Source organism: Callorhinus ursinus, unplaced genomic scaffold, assembly GCF_003265705.2.
Source record: "Callorhinus ursinus isolate GAN/ISIS: 27379988/994484 unplaced genomic scaffold, GSC_fseal_2.0 scaffold13, whole genome shotgun sequence".
Taxonomy (NCBI): Eukaryota; Metazoa; Chordata; class Mammalia; order Carnivora; family Otariidae; genus Callorhinus; species Callorhinus ursinus.
Window position 1 is genome coordinate 43,196,937 of NW_027397075.1, and position 20,644 is coordinate 43,217,580.

Genomic DNA, 20,644 nt, shown 5'->3' on the forward strand with positions numbered 1-20,644 from the left:
ACCTTGGGGGGGGCACGTGTTGCTCTGAGTCCCACAATTACTAGGCGGTGGCACCTGATACAGTTCGGCCCTAGACCTCCGGTCCATTGCCCTTGCATACCTAGCTCACACCTCTCTGCAGTAATGAACTTCAGTGGTGTCAATGGGCTATTATTGACCCTGCAGACCAGACAGGAAAGGCTGGGCAGCTGCATCTTTCCCAAACCAGAAGCGGGGCGGATATGGATCCCGCTGGAGCTGAGCAGCCTCAGGTTCGATTTAGCTGTTTGACCAACTGAAGAAGAAATCATCACCATCCCCATTCAATCAGTTGCATCCCGCTTTTGAGTCTGGTCACTTGAGGGCCTGAGACCATGAAAGATATTAACAGAACAAACCACAAAATCTTCAGTATAATCCCATAAATAAAGAATAAAAGTTTTCTTTTATTCTTCCATGATGAAAAGAGCTCTGTTGGATTTTTTTTCATGGTTATATAAATAATACCTGTTTATTATTATTTTTTTAAATTTAAACACTCCAGAAAGGTATGGGGGGAGGGGAAGTCAGGATCGCCAGCCACCCAGACATAACCCCTACCTGCCTTCGATGGCCAGCTTTCACACACCTCGCACTTCTTGCATATAGACACGTGCAATTTGACATAAACGGGATTATATTACGGAACTGCAGTTTTCTTTCCATGTTACCGAGTGTTTGTGAGTTTACCTCGTTGTCTTCTCATCCAACGTCCCTTCCCAGGTACCCAATGTCAACAGCCTGTCATATCAGCTTGGACTATCAGCCCATTGGCACCACTCCAAGTTCATTACTGCAGAGAGGTGTGAGCTAGGTAAGCAAGGGCAATGAACCGGAGGTCTAGGGCCGAACTGTCCCCATGCTCATATCTGCCTTGACGGTGTCCTCCCCTGCCCCTGGAGACCATCTCACCACACTCCCAGAGCTAAGGCCAAAACTATTTCAGTCTCTGGTCAACAACCCGGGGAAAGTGATCCTAAGTCACTTCTGTGCTAGAAATGGTCCAACAGCTTTCCATCTCTCACCTAGATAATAACAAAGGCATTGAAATAATCCACAAGGTCATGCATGAGACCCCCCTCTCTCTGTGTCATCTCCTACTGGCCTTCCTTTGTACCTTCTGCCCTGGCAGTACCCCCTGCCACTGGGTCTTTGCACCTGCCATGTCCTCTGCCTGGCCCACTCTTTCTCGAAGTATTCACAAGTCTCCTTCTCATCTTCATTTTAGTATCACCTTCTCAGTGAGGCCTTTATTTGCCACTCCATTCAAAATTATACAGTCTCCCCCAACATCCCTTTTCTCTCCCTTTTATTTTCTCCAGACACCTTTCTCCAGCCAACATGCCATATATTTTACTTACTTATGATCCGCACCGCCCCACCAGGAGGCAGACTCGGTGACAACAGGGTTATTGATTCTGTCTGTGCATGGCTATATCTTCAGCACGCAGACAGCACCTGCCACAGGTTAAGTGCTCAGTAAGTATTTGTTGAATGTGTGACTCAGTGATTGCAAGTTCCTCCTACAGCTACACTTTCAAGGTCAACTGGTTCCAAGAGCCTTGCTGTTCACAAGAGCAGGCAAATGACTTTCTATTTCTAGTGTATGCCCTCTGCCCTCAGACTCCAGAAGCAATAGGTCACTCCTCTCCAGCTGAAGTAATAGTTCAGATACTCCAATATGGGCTCCACATAGAACCTGGGGCTACCCCTGCCTCTGAGTCCTTGAAAGGGTCTCCAATGGGCTTCCCCATCAATGCCCCTTCCTCAAGCCCCTCCCTCCTATACACTTGCATAAGTGTGGCTTCTGTGTCTTTCTGTGAAAGCCAGCCAGTCTTTCTGTTCAACCTTGGTTTGCTGCTGGCTGGTGGTCCCACATCATGGGCATCCTGGACTCTTAACCAACACTGCAGCTCACTACATCCCGCCCTGTCCCTGACTGCAGAGAGTAATCAAGAAATGTCAGCCTCCTTCCTAGGGCACGGGGGAGGTGACTATAGCAAATAGCTTGAACCTGTGGGTGGCTGGTTTGTCTTATGTTTTGGTTTGTGTCTGTTTGACCATTAATTATTATTATGTAATGTGGACTATCTTTTAAAAGCTTATTACCTGGATAACAGGGGCAAGGCAACAAATGTATGAAAGTTCAGCCTCGGGGCGCCAGGGTGGCTCAGTCAGTTAAGCGTCTGCCTTCAGCTCAGGTCATGATCCCAGGGTCCTGGGATCGAGCCCCGCATTAGGCTCCCTGCTCCGTGGGAAGCCTGCTTCTCCCTCTCCCACTCCCCTTGCTGTGTTCCATCTCTCGCTGTGTCTCTTTCTGTCAAATAAATAAATGAAATCTTTAAAAAAAAAAAAAGTTCAACCTCTTTTGAATTGTAATCTGTTCCACAATTACTTGTGGAAAGTGGTGGGATTGGGGGTATTATTGGGGAGATAGTTGATCAAGGACTCCTTTGCCCCTGTTTTGAGACCTTCTGACATCTGACTAGAGAGTCTGTCTATGGAAAGAACACACATACAAAGAGACACACACGGAGACACACACACAGCATTCACAACCCAGATGGCGGAGCCTGAGTGCCAAGCTGTCTCTGGCAAAAGGCTGCCTGCCTCCACTCACCCACCATATCCAGGATCAGAAGCACAGGAAACTAGAAATTTCTGAGTGCTGCCCTTGACCTTGCTGTTGGAACACTCTCTAGAAGCACATACGTATTCCAGCGGCCACCAGGGCCAGTCCAGCTTCTGCTCCCTGCTGCTCTCCACTGCCTCCTTGGAGAAGGAAGGCCAGCCCCCTCCCAAAGCCTTCTGCCCTCTTCTTCCAGGGAAAAGCTGCTCAGACTTGTCGACAGGGGATCAGGAAGGGAAGGAGACTAGGCCACCCCACCGTGCCCAAATCCCTGCCAGCCGACAGACAGACGGCTCCCTCCATCACAGGAAGGGGATGGGTGGCCAAGGTGGATGTGGTCCCTTAGTCAGTTCAACATTTGGAGGATTATCTCCTCCCAGGGTGCTGCAGGATTAAATTTTTTAAAACTAAGATATAACCGATTTAGAATAAATGTGAAGGTGGGAACACTAGTGAAATCTGTAGTTCCACCAGTTGTAGAATTTTGTCAATGTAATTATGTCTCTTTCAACTACACCGAGTAATATGAACTCCAGGCTAGACGTTAGACATGAAACAGCTCATTTAATACAAGCAGTCTGCAAGGTAAATATTATGATGCCATTTTATACTGATGAGGTAAGTGATGTTCATAGAGGCTAGAAGCTAACGGTGGATAAGTGGTATCCCTGTAACTACTGACATTGCATTAATCTCGAGTGGGTGGAAGGAAGGAAGGATGGGTGGAAGGAAGGATGGATGGGCAGCAGACGAATGGGCAGATTAGGGACAGAAGAAAAGGCAACTAAACCACATAACTTCCCATTTCACTAAACTAATGAAATGGTAGGCTATTTAAAGGAATGGATTAGATTGATTAGTAATTAGCATTTCAGCCCTTGAGAAGAAGGGGAGGCAGAAAAGGGAGGAACTACTATTCTTAGAACCTGAGCTCTGGGAACCGGACTGCCCAGGTTCAAACCTCAGGCCCACCATTTACTAGCTGGATAACCTTGGGCTAATTACTTAAGCTCTCTGTACCTCAGTTTCCTTACCTGCAAAAATGGGAATATTATAACTTAAAATGTTATGGTGGGAATAAAATGAGTTACACAAAATAATATGTAAAATATTTAGAACTTTGCCTAGCATCCAGCAAGTGCTCCATGAACATTGCTATTGTTATCCACATTTTGTAGGAGGAAACTGAAGCCCAGGGGGGGAGGTGATGCTTATTCTGCAATTATTCCAGTAATACCACCTTCCATATTGATTGTTGGCAACCCTTTTATCCGGTCATTTGAGCCAACTCTATCCAAATAATCTTCAGTTGTGGTGAGGAGCTAGATTTTAAGGAAGGTCTAGATGTTTCAGATATAGCTTCCCACATAACTTTAGACAGGTACACATTTATACCATTTGCTGTCTTAGGAGTTCAGAGAAATTCCATAGTGACTGAAAAAAAAATGGATCTGCATTATTTTTAAACTGCTATAAATATTTGTTGAGTGAATGAATGTTATCTATTGTCATACCATTTAAGACTCCTTATTCAAAGGCCATGATAAATTCCTCCCAGAATTCAAGGAGTTTATTTCTTCTGAAGAATTTCATAAAACACATCTAAAATCCGATATCAGAAAGCTTGGAGCCAGATGCTTTTCAGAATTTATACTCTTTGGAATTTTGAGAGCTTCTAGAGGGCACTTTATTTTTTCTTTAAGATTTTTATTTATTTATCTGAGAGAGAGAGAGAGCACAAGCAGGGAGAGCGGCAGATGGAGAAGTAGGCTCCACGCTGAGCAGGGAGCCGGATGCGGGGCTCAATCCCAGGACCCTGGGATCATGACCTGAGCGGAAGTCAGATGCTTAACTGACTGAGCCACCCAGTAACCCAAGTGCAGCCACTTTATACTGTGTAATCTCCCCTGGAGGTCCAGGCTAGCACATCATGATTAAACATCCTCATAGTTCTACAGAGAAGTTTATATGTGAACTGAACACTTACACTGAGTGGGATGTATAAAGACAATAAGCAGGTCAGCATCAGCTCAGGTCAGGTTTTGCCACTAAATTAGTTTCTTACAAACAAATAGAAAAGCTTTGGGTTTTCAGAGCTCTTTGGACGTCAGCATGGCAGACAGGGGATGCTTGGCCTGTAGTGAATTATGCGCTGTGTTTACCCCTCATCCAGGCTGCTGTGAAGAGTTTGGTTTGTGTCTCACCAATGTTTGCTGGACACTCACCACATGGGCGCCATTCTAAGCTGGTTTCCGTGAATTGTGTCATGTGGTTCTCAGAACAACTGTAAAGGGTAAGTAACCAGTCCACAGTCAAACACCATCTGAGACTCTGGCTAATGAAGTCTCCCAGCCAGCGAGGCTTTTCCAGCACAGCTGACCCTTGAACATCACAGAGGGTTGAGGCATTGACCCCCATGTAGTTGAAATCCGCGTATAACTTTGGACTCCCCCAAAACTGAACTACGAATAACCTACTGTGGACCAGAAGCCTCATGCATAACATAAACAATCAATTAACACATATTTTGTATCTTGTATGTATTATATATTGTGTTCTTACAATAAAGTCAGGTAAAGAAAAGAAAATGTTATTAAGAAAATTATAAGGAAAAGAAAATACACTTAGAGTACTGCACTGTATTTATTGGGGAAAAAAAATCCACCTATCAGTGGACCCACGCAGCTCAAACTTTGTTGTTCCATCATCAACTGTATTTTTTTTTTCTTTCTCCCTTCACTTTTTATTTTTTGGTTCTTGTCTTTTAATAATGGTTTTTGCTACTATTTTCCCTGTGTTTTCCATTGAAACTAGTAGTCAGAGGAGGTGCCACAAAACGTTTTTAAATCATGGACCTTCATCTCATCCTTTTCATGACACAGACTTGAAGTCCTTCGTGAGGTTTTCGGGATGTAGCAAGTAAGCTTCCAACAACCACCACAAATCCTTAGACAGCAGGACTCGCCAAGACAATTTCTGGTGAATAGAATTCTATGAGATTAAAGCATGGACAAACAAAATATTCCCTCCAGAATCTCAGGTGGTTTGAGGTTAAATTCAGGGTCTCTGCTCAATTTTGCAAGTAAAGGGTCTCTTTTGGTTTTCTCCATCCATTGATCTCATTTGCCTCCATCCCTGTCTAGGGAGCAGCAACCGTGCGAGACACACAGTGCAGGAGGCCGGAGCCGTTACTCTGGAGCCGAGGGCCGTGAAGCAGATGGAGAAGCCAAGGAGGCCGTTCCACACCAAGGAAATTGCATGGTGTGTTCAGAGAATGCAGAGTGGTCTGCCAAGGGCACAGCAGAGCTCACAGACAGGAGATGAAAATCAAGGGGCTGGAAAAATAGTCTGGGGCTGATCCTGAAGGATGTGCACCTTCACTCCATGGGCCCTGCAAACCTCCAGGAGACCGTGGGACAGAGGTGTTGAAGAACACTCGAGGCCTGACTGTCCTGCTCACGGCCATATCCCCAGTACCTGGAATAGTGCCTGGCACAGAGCTGGGGCTTGATGTACATTTGTTGGGAGGAAGGAATGAAAGAAAGAACATGTGAGATTTACACTGGAGAACATATTTAAATGGAGAGGCTGTATGAAGGAGGACATGGGGTCCTGTTAGGAATTCCTAGCAAGAGTCCAGATGTGGACCGATGAGGAAAATCAGTGGTGATGGGCATGCAGAAGACAGGACACATCCCATCAACAGTAATGGCAGACTGCGCTGGATTTGTCAAGCAATCAGATATGGCCTCTGGAGGGCAAGAGGCCTCAAAAACACCTGGCCAAGAGTCCTGGTGAGGAAGGAAGAAGGGAGAGAGGGCTCTTCCCAACGGGTTGCTTGGGAGAAGACACCTTCTGGGCTTGGTGATGCAAGATACTCCTGGGGAGTATCTAGGGAACAGTATGTGCGTGCTCCACCAAGCAGCTGTGTGGGGAGCCCACGAGAGCTAGTACAAGGTAGGAACGTAGCTAGGGCAGCCTCCTGCAGAGATCGGTCTCCCTCGGGCCCTTTTCCCTCCTCCCCACGCTGTCCAGCCCTCACCTCGGGGACATACCCTTGGAGACAGGCAGCTACAAAGCAGGAAGGGAAGCAGGGAGGGGAGGAGCTGAAGGCTCCTGGGTGGCAGTGGGTGGTGTAGAGTTGCGGACTGTGTCAGGGAACACAGGAGACTCGGGGAGGGCCCATCTCACCCCAGGGGAAGTTCACGGGGAGCCTTCCCAGCCGCCTCAGAGCCAGGGCAGGCGGGACTGATGAGAGATTCAGTTCTCCCTGGGGAGAAGACCAGCGTGGCTCCTCTTCCCATGTCTCGGCATGATTTTTAGGGCTGAGGAGGCGACATTACCTTGGCGTTCCCTCCCCCGTGTTCCAGAAACTTTGAGAGAGCTGGGGAGCAGCTAGGAGAGGCTCCTGGAAGCAGCTGCTCAAGGCTCTGATCTGACCCCCACCCCCTGCCAGCCTCCAAGTCTAGGGACCTGGGCAAGGGCCTCCAGGTGGTCCAGGGAAGACCCTTCCGGGTGATCCTTCTGACGCCCAGCCCTCACATGGTCCACAGACTCTGAAAGCTGAAATCTGACCCAACAATGCTGGCTCCTCCAGAAAGATCCATGCAGGGGTGAGCAAGTCAACCCTCCCCACACTCACAGGGAAAGCCCAGGCTGAGGAGCAGATGACTCACCCAGACTCACAGAAAGAGCAAAGAAGCCAAAGGCAGACCCCAGGGAAAGGCCCTCTCTAGGAGTGGCTGTTATTCATAGAACACCCTCCCCCCTCACCCCATAGGATCTGCTCCCACAGGGCTCTACCTTAAGGTTAGAAAGGGACACATTTATTGAGCACTTACTCAGTGCTCTGCACCAGGCCCCGTACTGGACCCTGGGGATACAAAGATGAATGTGACATGGTCCCTGCTTTTAAGGAGTTCGGAGTTCGCTGAAAAAACAGACATAAAACCAAACAATTAGAGTGAGGAAAAGCTATTCTAAGGATTCAGTGAGCTAGGTGGGGACAACAGCAAGTCATTTAATCCTCCCACGAACATTTTGAGGGAAGTGTTGTTAGCCCTCTTCCAGATGGGGAGGCTGAAATTATGACGGTTAAATCACTTGCTTCGGTTCACACAAGTAAGAGACCCTGCACTGGTGTGCTGGGGCACCCCACCCAGCCTGCCAGAATGGATTTTGTGCATTTCTTTCCAGCTCCCCATCCAGTGACATCACATTGGTAACCTGAATGCTCCATCCGCTGGACCACAGAAATCCGTAAACACTACAAATCAGGTGATTGTCTGGTTCAAACCCAAGTCTGAAAGCCAAGACTTTTTCCAGTCTCCCCCAGAATCTTTCTTGGACTGAAGCATCCCCTTCTAAAGACCCTGCCTCCCCACGGTAATCACATCAGCCTGTCCTGGACAAGGCCAGATTAGACAGTGGATATGATCTGCCTTCTAAGTCATAAAGGGCTGTACAACTAAGTTAAGTCCCCATCTATCCCCTTAGCTCTGAGCTCACATCTTAGCAGACACACAGGGGTGCAGACAAACCAAGCGGGCCAGGATGGGAGGGGATGGAGTGGGGTCAGGAGGAAGGGGGGAGCTGAAGAAGGAGCGCAGCGTTCCATTCTCCAGAACACTGATCTCAGGGAACATCACTAACGTGAGTGATGAATCTCTGTCTCTCCCTCATGGCTTCACAAAAACAAGGACTGTGGCTGGTTTTGCAGACAACGCGGTGCCAAGCCCCATCCCTGCAAGCAGAAAGCCCTCCATCAACATCTGTTGAAGGAAGGAGTGAATGAAGCAGGAGGGCGTCAAAGCTAAACTACACAGAGTTGCCAGGCCTGCCTCCCTCCCAGCACATCCTATAAGAGAGGTGGGGGATGGAAGCCCATCCCTGCCCCGAGGGAAGCTGCTGGGCGTGCTAGGCTGCCGCAGTAGAATCCTTCTTCTGCCCCTTAGCATCTGGGGAAGCTGTGCCTTAGTGGCCTCACCTGTGCAGGATGAGATTGTGGTGTGGATTAAATGAGTTAACAAGTGTGAAGTGTCTGGCATATAGTAAATGCAGTGTGTTTGTTAAACAGGAAGGAAGACACCCCCCCACACACACACACACCCTCCAGATCTCTCCCTCAGGGCGCAGAGACATTTAACTTCTCCGTTCAAATGCAATCTTCCGGCCCATTCTACTCCCCAGAGAGGAGAAACCCTGGGGAAAAAGAGGGTTGAGCCTCCTCTTCCTCGCCTCACCCCTCCCCACCCTACCCTGCCCCACCTCCCAGTATCCCAACCCACCCATTCCTGTCTCTCTTTAGGTGACCCTGAGCCTTGTTCTGTCCCGCCGTGCCCCACAGCCTGGGAGCCGCCACATACCGCCCCCCCCAGGTTCCGAAAAATGCCCCTTCCCTTCGCCTCCTCTCCCCAGCGCGCCTAGGAGCCCCACTCCCGGCCGCGGGTCCGGGCAGGCAGAAGACAGGACTCGCGCCTGGAGCTGGAGGGCCCACCCGGGCCCGCACATCGCGGCCGGCTGCGCCACCCAGTGGCGACTTGCGGAATCGGCGGCGGAGACGGCCTGCGGAGCCTGGAGGTGCATAGAGGGCCCTGGCGGTGCGGGCCTCTGCAGGGACAAAGGGAAAGAATGCAAAAGAAAGGGAAAGTGGGCTGGGGAAGAGAATATCACCGAAAGGGCTGGTAGGCTCTAGGTCACAGGGAGGAATTCATTCAGTCGGGAAAGCAGTGATCCCTTGGCAGGGCTGTCTGCCGGGGCCTTTCCTCCCTGTCGGTACCCGTGCCCCTCCCACCCCTGCCGTCTCCTCCCTGGCTGGGGGCTGAGGCTTCTGTCCCCTCATATCCCTGCCTCCCCTGTGCCCTGAGCTGATGAGGAAACAAAGACAGAGGGCTTTCACAGCCCTGAGGCCGGGAGCAGGTGCTCCCCCCCACCCCACCCCCACCAATGGTGTCTGGAGGAAGTGGGGATTCCAATCCCGGGGCTGCCCTGGCTTCACTCCCTCAGCCTGTTCTGCATTTCTGCACCTGAGAAAGAAGATGATAAGAATAAACACCTCCCAACTTCCCTCACACACGGCCTGTGAGACTCAAAAGGAGTGAGACTCAAAAGGACAGAATGCTGAGGGAAACATTTGGAAGAACAAAACCACCACTATTTGAAGTTTCTGGTCCACGGGACTTTAGTAACCATGTGACTACAGGCAACTACAAATACACTTGCTTAAGGAGTAAGACTCTCAAGTCCTGACTATGAAAAACTCCTCCGATGAGAGATTTGTGTTTGGAGGAGAAAGAAAGGAACACAGAGTTGAGATCCAAAATTGCAAGGTTCCATATGGGAAATTTAAATGATCAAGAATGTCTTAAGGATTTTACTATATAGCATGTAGAAGGCAGCTCGCTCTTTAGGAAACCAGTGGAATAGATATTATGATCCCCCAAAACATTTGGAAGATGAAGGAGAAGCCAAAAGAGTTGTCTAGGATCCTACCCAGAATCACTTCAAAGGCAGAATCACAGAATCACAGAATCACGGACCTGACCTTGGCCCATGGCAGCCCTGGCAGCCACGGAACCTATTCAGATCATGGGAACGCCTCCCTGAGTCTACCTGCAGAGGCATATTCCCTGCATAAGAACGAATCCACCTGCTGGTCCTGTTCTGCTCTCAAAGGGAGAGCCCCGGCCTCCTGACCATTGGCCCAGTGTCATCAGAACGAAGCTGCCCCCACATCAGAGTCCAGCACCTGGAACATCAAGGCAGGATAAGAGTTGACGTCAGAATCAGGGAGAGAAAGCAGCAGCCCCTGGCCCCAAACCACAACCCAACACGGAGCGGTGAGCCAGCCACATTTACTCACTGTGTCTCTACCATGGGCAGAGCGGGAAGACCTGCATTAGGAGAGGACTAGAGCAGGCTGGCCAGAGGCCAGGCACCTGTCAGGGCAGGCATGAGCTCATGGAGCTGGTTTCTCATTAATTCAACAAGTCCCCATCGCTTGCACCCTGTCTTCAGTGTTGGGCTGGGAATCGGGAGACTTCCCAGGTAAGACAGGAAGATGCTCTCAGGACTCCCTCCCTGCACCCCTCCCCTGTCATTCTGTCCCAAGGAGAGAGAATGCTCATCCGGCTGGTCAGATGGAGGGCCAGTGATTGGCCCAGATTTGCAGATGGGTGCGGTTGCTGGTCCTAAAATGTGGGCTGGGGCGTGGCTGGCCTGGCCCTCTCCTCCATTCCCACGGCGGAAGTGGCTCGGTGGCCCAGGCGGGCTCTCTCTTGTCCTTCCATGTGGCTGGCCAGAGCACGGGAAGAGCAGAAATCTAGAGAGAACAAGGCCCCCAGGCTCAGCCCAGTTCACTCTGTGGGGTGTGGGGCCCAAGGCCAGCCACCATCAAATGTGACTCTTCCTTCTTCACTGCTCTTCCTCTAGGTCACCCTCTGAGACTTTGGGGGTAGGGTCTGCTGGGTTTTGGGGTCTGCCTGGGTCCTCTGGTCATAGCACATGTATTGGCCCCTTCCCATTGCCAATACCTTCGATAACAATCCTCCACACTCTGGGAGGAGTCATTCAGCAGGAAGGTTAGACTATGCTGCCTTACATGGTAAGAGCCAGAATATCCGGGTTGGAAAGGCTTCACAGAGTAGAGTTTAGGATTGGCCTTGAAAGATATATAGGACCCCACAGACATTTGAGGATATGGGGACAGGTATTCCAGGCAGAAGGAACTCAATGGCGTTTGGAGAAGAATAAAAGTCCAGTTTGGTGCTGGCGGCCTGTCAACAATGGAAGAAGATTCTAGAAAGTTAGGTAGATCCTACAGGTTGGAACCCTGAAATGTTCAGTGAAGACATTTTCACCTAATTTTGTAAGGCATCTGGGAGCTGCTGAAAGCTACTGAGCAGGGAGGGCTGTGGACAGGACTGAGGTCTGCAAAGAAGAACCCAGCAGAAGTGTGTGGGGTAGATGGGAGCCCAACAAGACAAGGGCAGAGGGACCGGTCAGGTGGCCCGTACAGTGACCCAGGCAAGCAGAACGTAAGGACCGAGCAGAGTTACCAGAACAGAGGCCCCGGGTGGGAGGGCGAGCACAGAACGCAGAGCACTGGAATCCCGAGGAAGTGGTAAGACAGACTGTGGAGGGCGGCTGGAAAGGTCTCAGGAGAACAGAGGTGCCCTCCACCAAAAATGGGAGGTCAGGGAAGGTGCAGCTGCTTTGCCAAAGATGAGCTCGGCCACCCGCCCTGGGCCTCTCTACCTCACCTCTGACCGTTGCCCCCCGGACCTGCCATCAGTCCTGCCCCACACTGCTTCCACCAGTATCCCGAGTGTCCTTCCCCCCGGTCCCCTCCCCTTGCTCACCAGCGGGCCTCTTGCTTCAGCTCTCAGCTCAGGCACCACCTCCTCCTGGAAGCGCCCCCCCACCCCGGGGCCCCACATCAGGGGCTTCAGGAAATGCCCTCCTCTTGCTTACCTGCTCCCTACCACAGGTGCTGGGTGGGCCGCAGTCACTGGTTCACCGCTCTGGTTCCCCCCAGCAACCCCCCGCCCCTCGCCGAAGCCTTTTGAGGACAGGTGTTCGATTATTCACCATGGAGGCAACAATGTTTCCTGAGCTCCTACTGCGGTTTTTTTTTTTAAAGATTTCATTTATTTATTTGAGAGAGAGAATGAGATAGAGAGAGAGAGTATGAGAGGGGGGAGGGTCAGAGGGAGAAGCAGACTCCCCGCTGAGCAGGGAGCCCGATGTGGGACCCGATCCCGGGACTCCAGGATCATGACCTGAGCCAAAAGCAGTCGCTCAACCAACTGAGCCACCCAGGCGCCCCCTACTGTGTTCTAATGCCCAGGTTCTGAGAGCACAGCGGGGAGGGAATGCAGCCCCTGCTCTCGTGCCAGGCTTGGTCTAATGCAGGAGGGAGGTAAACAGAGACCGTCCACAGGATAGGGGGGCTTCTCATCTTTGGCTCTGTCTCCCGCCCCCAGCAGGCCGTGGCACAGAGAAGACTCCACAAATGACGGCTGGGTGAAGGAGGGACATCCGCAAGGCAGCCAGGAACAGAGGGCTGGAGCTCAGCAGAGATGCCCGCCAAAGGGATATCTGGGGAACTTGGCCCACTTCCTCGCGAGTTACATGGGTTGTGCTAAACCTGACGTAAATTATGTGGGGGTCCCAGAGCTTACAGGGAACATGAGGAAAGTGAGGAAGATTCTGCACTCCCGCCCTGGCTTAAATTAACAGGGGACAGATCCGCAAGCCCAGGGAGGCTGCTCGCTTTCCAAACATCCCGTTTAAGGAAGTGGGACATGGAGTCGCCTGCCCCCAAGGGCCAGACATCAGTCAAAGAGGAAATGCTTACACTATGGAATGTTCCCGTTCAAGGAAGCACCAGAGTCAGTAGGTGAGGCAGGCTGCCTCCGGGCAGTGCCCCAGACAGCAAATCCTAGCTCCAGGCTCCAGACCAACCAATGATTATGTTTTTCCTAATTTGATGCAAGACTTCAACTCCATCTGAATTCCTGTGGCATTGAGCAAATCAAATGTACATCCCAAAGTGACATCAAAAATGGAAAGAGCCTGTTCTGGGCATAGTTTCTGCTGGTCCTAAAAAAGAATTATCCAAATTCCCTCTCAAGAGCCCTGTCCTGGCTCCCTGAGGGAAGCCAGCCCACTGAGGGCTCCTTCCCTTTCCCCCCTTCACCTCTGAGACGTACTTTCTCTGTGTTTACAGACAGGATCACCGCTACCCACAGTTTCTAGTTGTCTGAAAACACTTGCAGGTAAACAAACGCTCCCCAGTCAGATTGCATGGCTTGGCTTTGGAGGATTCTGGGTTCCCTGTCCCTCTGAGCCTTTTCCCCACTCCATCCCCCCTCTGTGGTGCCTTTGACCTCCAGCTCATCCTCCAGCGACACATTCAGCATCTAGAATCCAGATGGAAAGCTCCATGGAGGCAGTAGCCACGTCGTTCTGCTCACTATTATATCCCCAGCATCTAGGACATCTCCTGACACACAGTAGGCCTTCTACAATCATTCGTGGCCTAGATTCAGCAGACGTTGAGCACCCCTCTTGTATAAGATACACAGATGTGCGGGCTGTGCTTCCTGCCTTCAGGCCCGTCCTTCGTCCTAGGACAGGACAGGTACTGAAAGGGCAGCCGGGGCTCCTCCCACCAAGAGCCTGCTCTGCAGATGAGCCGGGGCCTCCAGGGAAGTACTGGGCTTGGAGGCGCACCTGTCCAGGCCCCCTGGCTCACTCTGCCTGAGCACGGGTCCACCCAAGACCCTCGTTTTAAGCCATGATGACCACAGGCTGGCCTCTCCCCCTCCCAGCTGTCCTCCTCCCTCTCACCCCAGGGCCCCCTGTGCCCTCGGGGATGTTTCCAGCAATGTCCGGCACCATCTCAGACAAGATAAATGGCATGGCTTCCTTACCAACCTGGGATCCTTAAGCCACGCAAATTACTTCTGCCTTTGCTTTAGACAACGAAGTAGGAAAGCAGAATTCCTCATCCTCATTAAGAAGGGTTAGGGCTCATTCCAGAGAGATAGACCTAGTGGGTAAGAGGCGGGCTCGATCGCCAGCATACCGTCCCCCCAGTCCTGACTGCCGCTTACTTCCTGCTGGCACTGCAGAAAGTTCTGTGTCTCTGTTGGCCTCAGTTTCCTCACCTATAAAATGGGGATAACATTAACAGTTCCTACCTCATTGGACTGTTACGAAGATGAAATAAGATCATCCAGGTAAAGCACTTGGAAAAGTGAGTATGCAATAAAAATTGACTTTTATTATAATTATTAGTTTCTTTTGTTGCTATTACTATTACTATTAACTATTATATTATCATTATTATCTTTAATTAGTTGAGAAAGGGCCCCACCAGAGGGTGCTTACCCCAATTTACACACACACACACACTGGCTCCCTCTTCTCGGTCTAGGGGGGCTCATTAAACCTTACCCTTCTGTCAGCAGGAGGCTCCTCCCCACCTGCTCATGAAACACTTCTGCCAAATATCACTCTCTTCCCTCCTCCAACAAAAATGATCATTTTTTCTTTAAGATTTGATTTTTAAGTAATGTCTACACCCAATGTGGGGCTCGAATTCACAACCCCAAGACCAAGACTCACATGATCTACTGACTGAGCCAGCCAGGTGCCCCCAACAAAAATGATCTGCTCACATACCCTCCATACCACATACCACACATACCACCTACGTAGAGCTCTCTACTGATCACCATGGCCTGACTGTTGTAACAGCCTCCAAAGCCAAGGGTGCAACACAACACAAACAACAGGCTTGCTTTTCACTCATAATCTGATAATGTCAATGTTCTGCTTCATGAAATCATTCAGAAAACCAGGCTCCTTTCTAGTGGCTCCACCATCTTCCTGGGCCTTGGGGTCCCACCTGGGTCCTCTGCATCCAGCCAGAAGATGGGAAGAAAGCACACCAAGGATCACATGCAGGTTTTAGGACCATATTGGGCAGGGATGTTTGTCCCCTTAGCCCCTTCCATTGGCCAGAAACTCAGTCCCATGACACCGCCTTACTGTAGTGGGAGCTCAGGAATAGTCTTTCCACATGTCCAAGAGGAAAATAAAATCAGCGCGATGAACACAGCATTTTTCCCACAATCACTACTGTGCTTTCTGTTTTTCTGTCTCCATGGATCTGCCTATTCCGGACATTTCATATAAATGGAATCACACAGGAAACAAAAGCAAATTCGAGCCCCACATTGGGTGTAGACATTACTTAAAAATCAAATCTTAAAAAAAAAAAAAGATAAATTCAATAAAGAATTTAGGTCACTACCTCCTTCTGAAGCAGAGGCTTCTCTAGGAGGGTACTTGAATTTCTGTTCTTAAGGGCATCCTCTTAGAAAACAGACCCAAAGCAATGCTCCATGGGTTTCTCCTCCAAGCCCAAAGCAGATGATGTCCCATCTGACCTGGGCAGCAGATGTGTGAGAAAGAAGGTGGTTTGGAAGAGTGGGACCCAGCTCTCAGCTTTGCCACTTACTCGGGCTGCTCAGCCCTTCGGCATCAGCTTCCTCTTTTGCAAAGCGCAAGTGGTAACACAGGGTGGTTAGCAGCTGGGGGCAGCGCACGTAAAGGGTGATCTTGGCCCTCCTCCTCCTGTTCTCCCATACCCCAGCCTCGCGGCACCATAGAAGGCTGAAGTCAAGATGGTCTGCGAATGTAATGAAGTACACACAAAAACTGGAAACCCAAATCCCTCCCAGCCCCATCCAACACCAGCTTGATCCTTTTCATTCCTCAGCCCCACCCCCAGTCCCTCACTTCTTGCTCTGATGCAGATGGCCTGTGGAGGCTGAGAGCCAAACAGTAGGAGAATCGGTTGTTTTGTAAGCTCCTACAGACTCTGTCCCCAATGGCAAACCCTTTTGGGGCATATTCTGCAACAAGAGGCTTTGCACTAACCACTAGTTCTGAAGCAAACAAACAAACAAAAATCAGGGCTTAAGCCTTGTTTCTCACTCTCCCACTCGCCTGGCTCCTTGCACACCTTGCTCCAAAACAATTACTCGGGAAACAAAAGGCAATGCCCACCTTGTTCACCCCTCCTGATGCCACAACAGCACCTCCACCTGTGCTGGAAGCAGGAGGCATTGTGCTCCCAGCAACACGCACTGCCCCGGCTGCACGGAGTCGGTGCTTGGGTTACCCCGGCCGGAAGCGTGCACCTTGCTAAGAGAATCTGAACTTGAGTTTAAATTTGCAACCTTTCTTCACTGCCACTGCCGTTCCTCAGCTGCAGACAGACACCTACTCCACAGCAGGACCCATAGCCCTGGGCCCTGCAAGGAAAGCCCCAGCTCAGATAAGACTAGGGTGCCTCTTTTTTCTCCCTCTATTGATTTTCAAACTGATCCAACAACCACACAAACAAGATGTATGTAGAACTATCCACCAGACACTACCCACTGACCTACTATGGCCAGGCATCATTCTGGGGGACGCAGTTATGGAGAAAACAGGCAAGTCCTTGCACTTGGCTGGATCCGGAGGGAAGGGGATGATAAACAAAGAGACACCACATCTGCCAGGGTTCTCCAGACAAACACAACCAGTAGGAATAATGTGTGTATGGATATGGATAGAAAGAGATTTATTTCAAGGAAATGGTTCATGTGATTGTGGGGACTGGCCAAGTCTGAAATCTGTAGGGCAGGCTGGCTGGCTGGCTGGCTGGAAACTCAGTCCAGTGCTGGGGCTGCAGTCTTGAGGCAGAATTTCTTCTTCCATTGGGAAATTTCAATTTTGCTGTCAAGGCCTTTCAACTGATTAGATGAGGCCCACCCAAGCTATCACGGGTAATCTCCTTCCTTCAAGTCAACTGACTGTAGATGTTCCCACAGCTACAAAGTATCTTCACAGCAGCACTAGGTGAGTGTTTGACTGAATAACTGGGTGCTACAGCCTAGCCACCCTGACACAGAAATTACCCATGACAGTGATATATAACTGCATGGGGCAGTGATACGTGCATGGGGGCAGGGGAAAGCAGGGTGAGGGGGTCGGGGAGCCCCAGGCAGGGGGACAGCAGGAAACCCGCTGTGGGAAATACAGCATGTCGCTCAATATGAACCTGAATGAACAATAAACATCCCTAGGCGATGCGCTCAAAAAGTACAAACTCCTCGCGCGTTTATACATCTGCTTAATCATGACGGTGCTGCTTGGTGACCAGGACAGGAGTTGCCGCATGTAGAACTCTGATCAGATTGCTTGATGGCCAAAGCCAGCCTTCCGGTCTCCTGGTCCTGTTCCTTCTGCAGACAGGACCACTGTTGCCACCGCCTCCTGGCGTCTACCCTGGCTCCCTGCCCTTCATTGTCCTGCCTGTGCCCTTCAGGTTCCCAGGGCACCCTGGCCCACAGGCCCTCCCTGCCACACCTCCAGCCTCTTCTCCTCTGATCTCATCACCTGTGTGCCCCGCTTCCTGCAGCTCAGTTCCCGACACGCCTGGCCTGAGCCTGCCTCAGGGCCTTTGCCCTTTCTGCTTCCGCAGCCTGAAGGGTCTCCTCTCCACCGTGTCCTCGGCTCTCCCACTGGCATTCGGCTCTGAAAATCCAACCATACAATCAATTAGCACCCCCCTGTCACTCCCTGTACTTTAGCCTGTCTGCTTTGTCTACACAGCACTTACCTTAAATACATATTTCTTTCTTAATCATCTGTCTCCTCTCGCTTGAATGCAGGGGGGGCAGGAACTCTGGGTTTCATGTAGAGGGGTAGTAAAATAACATAAAATTTACCACCTAAAGTGTACAATTCAGTGACATTGAGTATTTTTACAAGATTGTGCAACCATTGGGCGCCTGGGTGGCTCAGATGGTTAAGCGTCTGCCTTCGGCTCAGGTCATGATCCCAGGGTCCTGGGATCGAGTCCCGCGTCGGGCTCCCTGCTCCTTGGGAGCCTGCTTCTCCCTCTGCCTCTCTCTCTCTCTCTCTGTCTTTCATGAATAAATAAATAAAATCTTAAAAAAAAAAAAAAAAAGATTGTGCAACCATCACCACCACCTAGTTTCAGAACATTTTCATCACATCCAAAGGAAACCCCAGACCCACTAACGAGTCACCAGCCTGCCCCTCCCACCTCCAGCCCCTGGCAATCACTAATGTGCTTTCTGTTTTTATGTCTCCATGGATCTGCCTATTCTGGACATGTCATATAAATGGAATCACACAAGGAAACAAAAGCAAAAATGAACTGTGGGAGTTCACCAAGATAAAAAGCTTCTGCACAGCAAAGGAAACAAGCAACAAAACTAAAAGGCAACCTATGGGGGCACCTGGGTGGCTCAGTCGTTAAGCATCTGCCTTCGGCTCAGGTCATGATCCCAGGGTCCTGGGATCGAGCCCCGTGTCGGGCTCCCTGCTCGGTGGGAAGCCTGCTTCTCCCTCTCCCACTCCCCCTGCTTGTGTTCCCTCTCTCGCTGTGTCTCTCTCTGTCAAATAAATAAATAAATCTTTAAAAAAAAAAAAAAGGCAACCTATGAAATAGGAGAAGATACCTGCAAATGACATCTGATAAAGGGTTAGTATCCAAAATCTATACAGAACTTAATCACATTCAACACCCAAAAAAACAAATAATCCAGTTAAGAAATGGGCAGAAGACATGAATAGACACTTTTCCAAACAAAACTTACAGATGGCCAACAGACACATGAAAAAATGCTCAGCATCACTCATCATCAGGGAAATACAAATCAAAAGTACAATGAGCTATCACCTCACACCTGTCAGAATGGCTAAAATTAACCCAGGAAACAACAGATGTTGGCGAGGATGCGGAGAAAGGGGAATCCTCTTACACTGTTGGTGGGAACGCAAGCTGGTGCAGGCACTCCGGAAAACAGTATGGAGGTTCCTCATAATGTTGAAAATAGAGCTACCATACGACCCAGCAATTGCACTACTAGATATTTACCCAAAGGATACAAAAATACAGATTCAAAGGGGTGCATGGACTCCAAAGTTTAGAGCAGCATTATCCACAATAGCCAAATTATGGAAAGAGCCCAAATGCCCATCCACTGATGAATAGATAAAAAAGATGTGTGTGTGTGTGTGTGTGTGTGTGTGTGTGTGTGTGTACAAGCGTCCATCACTGGCTGGACACCCAGGTGTCCATCAACAGATGAATGGATAAAGAAGATGTGGTGTATATGGGCGCCTGAGTGGCTCAGTTGGTTAAGAAGATGTGGTGTATATATATAATGGAATATTGCTCAGCCATCAAAAAGAATGAAATCTTGCCATTTGCAATGACATGGACAGAGCCAGAGTGTATTACGTTAAGCGAAATAAGTCAGAGAAAGACATATACTATGATTTCATTCATATGGGGAACTTAGGAAACAAAACAGATGAACAAATGGGAAAAGAAAAAAAGAGAGAGAGGGAAGCAAACCATAAGAGACTCTTGAGGGGTGATGGAGGGAGGTTGGTGGGGGAGGAGTTAGACGGGGGATGGGTATTAAGGAGGTCACCTGTTGTGACGAGCACCGGGTGTTGTATGCAAGTGATGAATCACCAAATTCTACTCCAGAAACCAATATTACACTATATGTTAAAAATTTTTAAAAATAATGAAATATTAAAAAAAAAAAAACAGAAAAGGTAACTGTGGCATACATTTTGCTAGATTTCAGATTCATGGATCTTGTGCCTATAGCTGACAGATAAACAAAATTTTCTTTAAATCCAGGGTGGGTTATTAACCCTTAAAAGGGAAATAACTATGCATATAGGTGTATATGTGTATACATCGCACACACAAAAAAATACCTTTTCCTTTTTTGTATCTTTTTTACTGGTCAGGATTTTTTTTTTAATGTATTTGAACTTTTTTTTGTTTATTTTATGGCTTTTGGGCTTGTGATAGAATGATCTCCCTCACTCCTTATTCTTTCCTTATCGTTAAATGAGATTTTTTAAATGTGGCATGTCAAGTAAATAATGTAATTTAATTGTGAAGTCTTTTAAAAAAAAAATCACTATTATACACATAAATTGCCATGGCCAAAAACTAGAAATCCATAGTTTCAGGGATTCAAAATACATTCTAAAAAATTGGTATTTTATGAGAAGTTTCCTAATAAATGCTTGACATATGTTCTATATTTTAAAGTCACTAGGACAATTAGACAATATCTTGACTATATATATATATATATATTTTTTTTAAAACAATTCCTGACACATTTCTGAGTTAACTCTTATAGGTTATCACTATGGAAAAAATAATCTGCTGGTGCATTTCACTGGCCTGGCCAGACACAAGTCATTTTTAGATTTGAATCACATAACAGTTTCTCTCTATTTAGCAGATCAATGTCTTGTGATGGTGAGTGGGCATAAAACTTATTGTTCTTTAGGAAAATTATAAAAATAAGTAAATAAATGGAATCATAGAGTGTGTGACTTTTTGTGTCTGACTTCTGTCACTTAGCATCA

General features: G+C 49.0%; 1 long non-coding RNA gene across 3 annotated transcripts in view; it reads right to left on the reverse strand.

Annotated features, from left to right (window-relative positions):
• The window catches only part of LOC112828690 (uncharacterized), a 92,922-nt gene that overhangs the window by 37,751 nt on the left and 34,527 nt on the right, over nt 1-20,644 (reverse strand). For all 3 annotated transcript variants that reach the window (XR_003209572.2, XR_012380567.1, XR_012380566.1), the window contains 2 exons: nt 2,128-2,335; nt 1,380-1,476 (listed from right to left, as the gene is read on the reverse strand). This is a non-coding gene — a long non-coding RNA (uncharacterized lncRNA). The remainder of the gene's footprint in view (nt 1-1,379; nt 1,477-2,127; nt 2,336-20,644) is intronic.